Genomic DNA, 11,108 nt, shown 5'->3' with positions numbered 1-11,108 from the left:
GACCCCCTCAGTACCCAATCATTTTCCAAACGCAAAAACAATAATAAAAAAAATATTGCATGGGTGGAACATAAAAAAGGATACAGATTTATAATAAAGGGCTCAGAGATAAGATGTAAGCGGTAAAAGAAATTACTAAATGATTCAAAACGTTCAAAGTAAAAAAAAAGGTGATAAAAAAAGGTCCAGTGATAAAAAGATTATTTGAAATTATATAAAATCCATTTTAAAAAATAAGTTTGCAGTCATCATGGAGAAAAAAGGATACTTTTTATGTTTTTTTCCTTCATATGATTATTTATGAAGAGGATAAAGCTTAACAGAGAAATCACCTAAAACACATAACATCTATTTAGATTTTCATTTTTGCTATTGTGAATTAAAATATGTGTAATTTCTGAAGTATCCCTGGAAAATAGTGTGTGGAAAACCTCAAAAGATGATTATATCATTAGAAAATCAAATCTGAACAGTATTTCCCTAAATAAACAGTATTTCTCCATGTCTTTGTCAGGTGACATTCAGATTAGGGGTCGACAAATTACGGGTCTGGCCAATTATCGGTGCTAGTATTTGGCATTTGCTGATTATCTGTATCTGTTTTTTATTTCAATGATCACAGATAAAATTAATGAATCAAAAAATTGCAAAGAAAGTGTCAGCATGGGAGGAACTTTTACTTTGTAAAACCTTTACCTTTTCATTTTTTATTTAAAATTTCACTTGACTTTATAAAAAAGTTGTAAGGAACTTGCTGTATCCTATCTGATGTTGAAAGTCTCAGTTTTAATTAAAGCTAAAAGCATTTAAATAAAGTTTTGTCATGGAGTTTGTTGTATTCCAAATTAACACTGTCAGAATGATTTTCATTTTTATTGTAAATGCATATCCAAATATGGTTATTGGTCTCGTTAACTACTAATAATCAGTGAGCTGTGTAAGTAATATATCTTATTTATTTTAAAGCTGTTTCAAGACAAATTACGTATTTTAACTATATTATTAAACAAGTCTAGTGATTATGACGTGGTCTGACGTGTACATCCGGGACTTTTGCCCAGTGAAGCGTTGTGAGTTTGTAAACAGTGAAGAAACCAGAGCGAAACTGTGGTTGTAAATGGCAGCACGTGCTGAACTCCAGGGGCTGTCCCGGTGTAAAAAACAAAGAAAAAAACAAAACCAAAAAACACACACACAAGCTGGAGAACACCTTCATCGTGTGGCCAGGAGGGTAGCAGAAGGACGACGTGAAGCTAACTTGTGTCGGTGAGGTGTGGTCCCTAATTAGCACAATTAGCAACAAACTTGACAAGACAGTACTTGCTACTTGGATCAAACGTGGTCTGGAATCTTTTGGTGGACGCTTACGGACTAAATTAATTAAAAAAATGGAGGAATGGACACAGCATGGATCTATTGTAAATCACACAGACGGACCCAGTGGGACAGCTTCAGTTACAGGTAAGAGTCTGCACTGGTGCTAACGGAATTATGTGAGCTAACGTTCCCCTAGCATTTCCATATTGATAACAGTAACCACATAAAGCTGTTAGCTTTGATGTAGCTTAAGACGGTTGCCGGTGGACCGTCAGTGGGTGTTTGGAGGTTTTAATACTCAAAGACAAAAGAAAAAATGACCCAAAAATGAGCAAGAAGTAAGTAAAAAGTTTAAAGAAAATTTCCTCAAAAAACTTCCTCATGAAAAAAAGAAAGAAAGACCAAGCAAACACTTGGCAATAAAATGAAATAAAATAAATCTATACTTTATATATTGTCTTTATTATTTATAAACTTAAAAATTCAATAATGACTATAATAAATATAACTTTTCCCATAGCTTTTTCTTTTTTCCCGAGACATGTCCCCCTAGCCTTTTTAAAAAATATTTTCAGAAATCTAATTTATTGAAATTTGTGAAACATCTTTAGTTGCCCATTGCCCCTTTTCTCATGTTTTTAAAAGAAATCAATTTGCTTTGGGTACAAATGGTTAAATACTTAGAAAGGTGTCTGAAAGCAGCACAAGAAAAGTGATGGTTAAAAAAACATGACTGCAGTAGCTGTATCAAAGGAGTTGGGGACAGAGATTTTGGTTGACGGATACATTACTTTGGACTGAAGCGTAGGGCTTTTTGAGAGTTTCTTCTCTTGCCACTATGTTGCATGAATTCCCAGAGAATATGGGCTGGCAGTAATCACTCAGAATATGAGTTTTGATGGTGACAAACTATGACAACTCCACCCCGGCCGGGCCTGCTCAGGCAGGAGCACTGAGCCTGTGTGGATGTGGAGAGTTCAATTCCCTCCAGGCTCCTCCAGGATTTCTGAGTGCCTGGACCCTTTCTGTTTGTGTAAGAGCTTTTATATTTTTGTAGCAGTGGCGCATTCAAAGACTTGTGACTCTGCAGCAGGAGAGCCTGGGAATTCACTGATTCCTGCCTTCCTATGTGGTTTATTGTAAAATGAAAGTGCATTAGAGATTAGCTTTCACATTCAGTGAGCGCTGCTGGGACCTCCGTACATCCTCTCACAGTAACAAGACAAAGCTCTTCTCTTTGCACCATTCACAACCTCCAGTTTTTCTCGCCGTTTGTCGGAGGTAGACAGTGCTCTGTAAGCCATATGCAAACAGCCGCTTTTTCAAGTAATCCGCCGTTCAATAGAAACGTTTTAAACGTCACCTATCACATTTCAAGATGTATTTAAATAACCCAAAACAGCTGTCTGCCGTGCTGTTTGAATAACTGTGAATAATGTCATGTCTTACACTGTATTTTTGCATGTTCTTCGTCATATTCACAGTGTTTCAGGTTGCAAGCTACTACCAATACATTTCTCTTTTATTAACCCTTTGGAAACTGGAGCAACATCACTTTTCTTGTATTTATCCTTTTGAAATTTGAGCAAATTTGTTTGATTTCTCTCAAAAACTTGGGGAAGAAAAGGCAACGAGCAACTTACAGGAAATGTTCCACAAATTACAAGAAAAAAGTAAATTTAGAAAAGAATTATTGAAATAGGTAGGGAAAAATGTTGAGAGAAACACTTAAAAGACTGAAGACTTAAAAGGAAAAAACTACACTTATAATTATCACAATTACATATAAAATTATGTTATACAATTACTTTAATAAAAAAAAAATCAGGTCATTTTAAAAAAAAAATCAAGTAATTGTCTTGTACTTTTTTCTTCTTTTGGGTAATTTCTTTTTTTTAGTAGCACATGTGGTATGTTTTGAAAGAAATCAGGCCAAGGATACTAAGTATTTTCCAGCAGCTTTTTAGCCCCCAAATGTGTGTCTGTACCTTTTTTTCCAGCAGCAGTTAGTGTCACTCTATCTTCGGTGTCACTCTAATATCCGGCGTTTTTGCGGGTCCGTGAATTCAGCGCAGCAGGCGGAGTTTCTTTTTATCTCCAGGTGTATAATTGATCTGTTGACACGTTCACAGCTGATCAGATCGATAGATGAGAGGAGGTATTTGCAGGTTTTTGTGAGTGAAAGACAGTTTTAGGCCCAGCAGAATAAATGCTTCAGTTTCACTTTTAATGCACCTGACATTCTGCTACAAGTCTCTGCCGCTACTGCGCTACACATAACTCAACAGTGTTTTAATATGGCTCTTCATTAACAGTCCAGCTCCATTGAGGCTATGGCGGGACAAATCAGACCATAACGGCCCGCCATAGTCTTTGTAATTAATGGGAAACACTGGTGAGGCTGGGGGGCGGACGGTCTGTGTGCGCTGTAAAATTACATCGCTGATTGGAAAAAACAGTGGAATTTGGATTTCATCTTCCTGGGCGGGTCTCAGTTTATCTGGGTGGGCCACCCAGGAGGAGTATAAGTATGGGAAAAACTGGATGTATTTGAGCAACCCATTGCTTTACCCCCCCAAACATGGGAGATTTTACCAACCCATAGCTTCTTTTACAGGGGGATAGTGGCATGAAAGGGGTTGTTTTAAGTGAGACATTGCTGCGTTTCCAGTCGTGATGGTGCCACAAAAAGTGTTTTTATTTTTTTTTACCAAGACATCTCCTTATGGAAAACAGTTAAGGTTGATGAAAGATGGCGGTTATGGCAAATAATCTTTTGGCTAAAAATTAAAATAAATGGTTGAGGTTAGCCAGAGAACATGGTTACAATAAATCCTAGAGCAGATGTGATTGACAGCGTGTGACAGGACACACACCTTAGTCCCATGCATAAAAGTCAAAAGAGCCTGAATGTTGACCGTCAGTCATGAGGTGCAGAATCTTCCAAAAGGGAGTACATTCTAATAATACTGAGCTGACGCAATAGATGGTGTCCCCTACAGTCCATGTACAAGTATTACATGCTAAGAGCTGGTTTTACTTCTTGGTGACACATCTGTGCTTAAAGGGGAACTCCACAGATTTCACATATCAAAGTCTGTTTCCAGGTGTTTGGGAAGCCACAAGGCATGTGTCAAAAGTTGTACAAAGCCTTTAGTGTCTCCAGAGGGAGCTGTGTGAAGTCTGATAACTGTCCTCAGGGGATGGGACTGGAGCCAGTGTTGGTCGGGGCTGAAAGAGTTGAAAAATGAAAAGTATCTGGAGTTAGAGAGCAGTGACTTTATCACACCTTTGTAGCCTGCTGTGGCTCCATCAGACCGTACCAGCATGACACACAGAATCTCTGACAGTCAGTAATTGAGTTGCATTGTGGGTAATGTAGGCACCAGGTTTTCACATGGTGATTCAAAGCAATATCTTTGGTTTAACTGCATTTAACTTGAGTCTGAATACTCTTGATAAATCTACTAAGGGAAAACATATAGCAGCCTATTAATGATAATAATAATGATAATGATTTTATAACGCCTTTCATACATAAAATGCAGCTTAAATCACTTTACAGTTACAGTTACAAATTAAAGCCTAACAATATGTAGAAATGTGTATTTGTAAATATTAAAAAAACAAACAGAAATGACTGTCTGTCGATGTAAACCCCATTATTCCAGTTTTAAGTGGCTGGACTAATGTTGCTATCCTTAAGATTTTTTTTTTAATTACATTTTATTTCATACTGTTTATTTTATTTTTTTTAAAGGTTTTTTGGGGAGGGGGGTTCAGGTTATTTTCTTGTACTTTTTGCTAATTTTTTGCTAATTTCTTCCCATGGTTTTTAAAGAAATCAAGCCAATTTGCCCAGGTTTCAAAGGGTTTAAGAAATGAGTTGCATTTATGAGTAAGTGAGCTGTAGGGGTTTTTGGAGATGTATTTTTGATATTTGGACTGAACCAGGCTAGCTGTTTCTCCCTGCTTTCACTTTATTAACAAAAAGACAGGATTTGTGTTAAACATTTAACCTCACTGCTTACCATAAAAATCCAATAAGCATATTTCCCAAAATGTTTATATCTTCATTCAGAGTGTGCTTTTTAAGGTTACCAGAGTAACAGTCCAAAACTGTTTAATTGTGCCAAAGAAATAAAAAAAAAATTAAATGATGGTGAGTTATGTTCATGCTCACCATAGGATGAAGCTTTTCTGTTTTGGTTTTTGGACCTCGGGCTGTCCTCAAGCATCCTCAGCTCCAAACACAAAGCTGGTTCATAATCCAGCCGGCAGATTCGCTGAGCACATTCATGCTCTGCACACGACTTTGACAACCTTCAGATATGATTTTAAACAGTGTTGGGAGAGCAGGTGCGTGAAATCAGTGTTTGTATCATCTTTGCATCGCTTCCACTCCACAGAACATTTTGTTGATCTGACTGGATGGTGTATCACGTAGGCAAGACACCTGCCAAGCTGAAAACCACTTCAGACCACTGTTGAAGATCAACAAACAACAAAACCACTTGTGATTTTTTTTGCTTTGCTATGTTCCTATATCTACCATTTATCTTCCAAATGTGGGTGTTTTTTAACAACAAATTGCTGTTTTTTCCAGCAGTTTTTATCCCCCCCGAATGTGGATTTCCTCTTGCAATCTGTCCCTGTTTTTCAGTTAGTGCTGGAAAAAGTGTGGGTGTTTTCATCATTCTGTGGCTGTTTTTCCAGCTGCTTTTTAGCTCCCAAACGTGGGTGCATTTTTTTCTAGTGCCACAAAAAGCATTGATGTTTTTTTTTAACAACCACTCACTGTTTTTACAGCGGGTTTAGAGCTACAAAAAGTGTATGTTTTTTTGCTAAAGGCAAAACTGCATTTCCTGCTGCATTAAAGGAAATGTTGTTTTTTTTATGGTTGATTTATTTTAGCTGGTGTCGTGCCCACAAAACTGGGTATTTGAAGTAAAAAACATGATCTTTTTCATGAGCAATACCAGTGGTTTTTGTATCTAAACCTAACCGCACATAGTTGAAAGATATAGTTTCAACACATCCACTAAATTGCAATCTAGACTGATAAATAGGACTACAGGTATTCAATTCAAAACTTTATTAAGGACTTAAGGCTCATAGAGAGGTCCATGGGTCATAAGACAAGATAATATCAACAAAATAGAAAAAAACTTAAAAGGGGCATACAAAAGAAATAGAAAGGAAATAAATAAAGATATATAAAAACATATCACAGTGAATCAGGCATTTACGTACAGACATGAACACCAGCGGCTCCAAATCACAAACTTAAACCTCTCTGAACTCAGTTCAAGATTGGAGCCAAAACAACACAATTTTCAGATTTTTCCCACCCTAGACATATACCTATAAATCAGATTTATTATTACAGGGAAATATGTGTTTTTGATTTTGGGTTGAACTGTCCCTTCAAGTATTGCTCAATATGTAGGTCATCAGCTACCATTCAGAATGAAAGTCTACACAGTATTAATAAAGGATTTATTAACTACTAATAAGCTTGATTAGAGCGTGAGAGGGCACTTCAGCATGAAACAACATTAAATGATTCATTAGCCATTAATGAAGCCATTAGCTATGCTGCTAGCCCGCTCATAGGTTAGACCCTTTTACCCCTTGAAACCTGGAATGACATCAATTTTCTTGCTTGAGCAACTTGATGGTGTTCTACAAACTGCAAAAAAAAAAGAAAGAAAAATGGAAAAAAGCTAGGCTAAGTACATATTTAAAACCAAGTAACAGATTATTTCTTTAAAATTTTAAGCACTTTTTCATAGGTCATTTCCTTGTTTTTTTTCTACTGTTTTCCCCTCATTTTTTGTCTTTTTCTGTTTTTTCTTTTACTCATTTTCAGGAAATTTTGTATGCTTTTTACTAATTTCCTGCAATTTTTGGGTGATCATTTCTTCTTTTATTGCTCATTGCCTTTCAATGCACCTTTGATCACTGAGCAAATTAGTGTGATTTATTTGAAAAACATGGAGGAAAAGGCAAAGAACAGCTTAGTAGGAAATGTTCTACAAATTGTAGTAAAGTAGATTTAGAAAATTATCTTTAAAAAGCTAGGGAAAACGACATTAAAAATGATTATAATTACATATTTAAAACAAATTTTCAGAATTAGAATTTTTAAGAATTTCCAGATCGCTTCCTGTTCCTATTATTGATTTTTTTTCCTTTGTTTTATAATTTTCATGTCATTTCTTGTACTTTTCCTCCCTTCAAATTTCTTGCAATTGTTTGGATCAGATCTTTTATCGCTCATTGCCTTCTTCCCATGTTTTAAAGCCAGTTTTCTCAGGTATCAAAGGATTAATAAAGGGTGTCTTTTGAGAAAGTTATGGCGCATTTTGCGAAAAATAAATAGCTTTCTCAGCATCATCACGACCATCGCCAGTGCTGCTGCTGCTATTAATGAGCTATCTGAGCGCGATCTGAAACGCCCAGTGTTTGCATTTTAAATGTGTCCAATGAATTTCCAGTCCATCTGCCGTCTCTCTCTGCCGTCAATACAGGGCGCAGTCAGTGCATGGAGAGGAGGACTACAGGCTGCGGGGATTTGCAGTCAGATCAAAACGCAGACAACAGCACGGAGCGCGGAGGGAACATTTTTTTATCTCGCTCCGCGAGGATATAATCTTCCACCTTCTCTTCGGCGCACAGTGGATATTAATTTAAACGCCTATCAGTGAAAGTTTATTAACGCTGTTCCATCTTCTCAAACTTAAAACAGCCTAGATTGGGTGCTGATCGATGACGAGGAGCCAGCGGAGCGGCGGCGGTGTGCTCGGAGCGGGCTGTGAGCGGCGGAGCGGTGCGCGCATCGCCCGCTTTTTACGCGCAACGGGAAAAGAGTGAACACCGTTGGACCGATGACGAGGAATGGAAATTACAATTTGGATTTTACTGTTGAAATGACAATGCCCTTTATCACCGACTGCATCTGGTGGACAGAGAAGCTGCCGGAAAACGCCTGATACAAGAGGTAAGAAGCCACACTGTGACTCCTCATAATCTGATGTGGAAGCGAAACTTGACTTGCACATTTTTAACTGTGTGACTTCGATATGTTGCAGTGGGGAATTTGTTAATGCAATACTTTCCTCTTTAATTGGACCAAAGTGTCTGATTGCTTTTTTCCCGCTATCCCCCCGCGTCTACTCCTCCTTTATCACACTGCCCTATTTAGCTGAAATGGATCCTTGCTCATCAAATGGAGAGGAATATCAGCGTTGAGGGGTGCAATTATTCCCCCTCTGTGCAGGCCGATCAGGGTAGGATAAAAGATCCTCCAGTTACGATGCCCCCACACTCACCACAGCCTCCATTCAGCCTAACTTATTGTTTTCAGACACATGAAATATACAGCTGGAGTGCTCAGCCAACATCACATATACAATAATCATGAAGCCTCTGAGAGTTCATATTTGCGCACGGTTGCACAGCACATATTAGTAGCAGTCCTAATGGGCTGCAAAAACACATGAAACTTATTCCCTGCAGTGATCAGATTGTAACCTGAGGTGAAACTGCAGCAGGTGAATCTCTTGATCATATTTGCGTCTCCATTATTGCTGCACATTTTGGATTCTGTCTTTTCTTGGCTTTGAGGGCAAAGAATGGCCCTTATTGACCCTTCACGGTTCACGACCTTGACTTTTCCCATGTCTCTTGATCAGGTAACCATGTGGGTGGGGTGCTACTGTAACAGCTGAATAATGCATAGCCCTGAGCATCCCTCTCAGCGCTGAGGTAGGCACAGATGGGGGGGGAGGTTTTCTTGCAGAGGATGTGGAAATGTGGATTTGTTTCACAGAGGTGTCAGTGTTTTTCGAGCGGGGATAGTGCTGTGAATAGTGTGGGTGTTTTTTAGTGCCCCATGGCTATTTTTAAGCACCCAAACATGGATGTATTTTAATGATCAGTCGCTGTTTGTCTATTGCGGAAAGTGCCCCAAAAAGTGTTCTTTAATGAGACAGGATTATTTTTCATTTTTGCATTTTTCAGCCCCAAGATGTAGATGTGTCTTGCCAAAAAAGTGTTATTCGGCGCACTGCGGCTGTTTTTCCAGCTGCATTTTTAGCCCCCAAACATAAGTATATTGCAACGATCCATTGCTGTTTTTTCAGTAGAACTAGTGCCCCAAAAAATGTGTTTTTTAGTGACCCATGCTTATGTTTAGTGCCGCTTTTCCACAATTCGTTACCATTTTTCAAGAGTAGTGCCACGAAAAGCATGGGTGTTTTTCAGCACCCCGTAGTTGTTTTTCCAGGTGCTTTTTAGCTTCTCAAAATGGGGGATTTTTAGCAACTGATTGCAGATTTTTCCAGTTGAGATGGTGCCATGACAAGTGTGTGTTACTCCAGCTGCTTATTAGCCCCCAAAGCAATGATCTATCGCTGTTTTTCTAGTGAGGATAGTGCCCCAAAAAGTGTTTTTTTTTTATTTGTTATTTTATGTTATTTTAAGTGCAGCTTTTTTGCCCCTAAATGTTGATTTGTCACTGTTGTGCCAAAAAAGTGTGGGTGTTATTCAGTGCCTTGTAGCTGTTTTTCCAGCTCCTTTATCTAGCAGGGATGGTGCCCCGAAATGCTTGTTTTTTAGTGACCTATGTGTATTTTTACTTCAGAGTTTTAACTTTTTGCATTTGCATTTATTTAAGCAAACTTTCACAGTTTTGTGACAAAAAGTGTAGTTGGTTTTTAAGCAACCCATGCTTGTCTTTCTTTGCAGCATTTTAGCCCCTTAATGTGGATTTGTTTTAGCGATCTGTGAGTGTTTTTCCAGCAGCAGTGGTGCCATGAAAACATGTTTGAGCGCCCTGTAGCTGCAGCTTTTTAGCCCCCAAATGTGGGCGTTTTTTAGTAAATCATCACTGTTTTTTTTTGTCCTGCAACCTAAGTCTGTGTTACCAGCTTCTTTTTAGTCCGCAAACTTGGGTGTTAATAGTCTATCGGTGTTTTTTCAGCGGCTATAGTGCCACAAAAAGTGGCTGTTATTTACTGAGTCATTGCTGTTTTTCCAGTAGGGATTATGCCTCCAAATTGCGGTAGTTAAACCCAAAACATGATCTTACCATTACAGTTTTTTTTGCACTTAACCACATGATAACCACAGCATTGCTAAAAGGTAAAGTGTTAACGAAACTGCAACATAGCAACATAAAAACCATATATCGTGGTTTGCATAAACCAGAAATGCCAATATTTTTTGTTTGGTGATTTGGTTACCACAGAGTGCTCTTTCAGTCACTATTGGACAATTAAAAAAAAACAAAGAAGATCACGTACAAAGCTGATATTTTTTTGATGTTTCTGTTTCTTGGCACCGGTTTTGAGAAGAAAATATTTACACTGTACGTTTTTGTATCCCTCTAAGCGCAGTGGTAGCCACAGATGGTCTGGGAAGTTGTAATGTATGGAGGCAGGCAGTGTGGATTCAGGTAAAGCCAAGCAAGGGAACCTCCCGGCCCCAGTCCCACTGTCTGCTAAGAGACGACCTTTGCCTCGCGCAGATTAGAGCCATGCTCTAATTGACTTACCTTTAACCCCTTCTAACACATATTTTGGTGTCATGCTAGAGGCAGCTGAGCTGCAGGAGCCGGAGCAGCACTGTGTCCAGATTGTTGTGTGTGTGATTGTGAGGAGAGAGGAGGAGGGGGGGGGCATTAATCTACCTCGTCGTCCATCACTGAGTTCCCATGCTGGGCGCCACAGTGAAACTGCTAATCCCTCAGTAAGCATAGCTTAAATCTGTCAGAGCTATGACTTGCT

General features: G+C 38.6%; 1 protein-coding gene across 1 annotated transcript in view; it reads left to right on the top strand.

Moving 5' to 3' along the window:
- Positions 1-1,076: 1,076 nt before the first annotated feature.
- The window catches only part of lrfn2b (leucine rich repeat and fibronectin type III domain containing 2b), a 196,932-nt gene continuing 186,900 nt past the window's right edge, over positions 1,077-11,108 (top strand). Inside the window, exons 1-2 of the mRNA XM_088089559.1 lie at positions 1,077-1,461; positions 8,069-8,320. The gene's annotated coding sequence lies outside the window, so the exon portion shown is untranslated. The remainder of the gene's footprint in view (positions 1,462-8,068; positions 8,321-11,108) is intronic.

This window comes from Plectropomus leopardus, chromosome 16 (assembly GCF_026936395.1).
Source record: "Plectropomus leopardus strain MGB_pleo_1.0 chromosome 16, ASM2693639v1, whole genome shotgun sequence".
In the NCBI taxonomy this organism is placed as follows: Eukaryota; Metazoa; Chordata; class Actinopteri; order Perciformes; family Serranidae; genus Plectropomus; species Plectropomus leopardus.
Note: the sequence above shows the minus strand (reverse complement) of the source record. Positions and strands in the feature narration are given on the sequence as shown.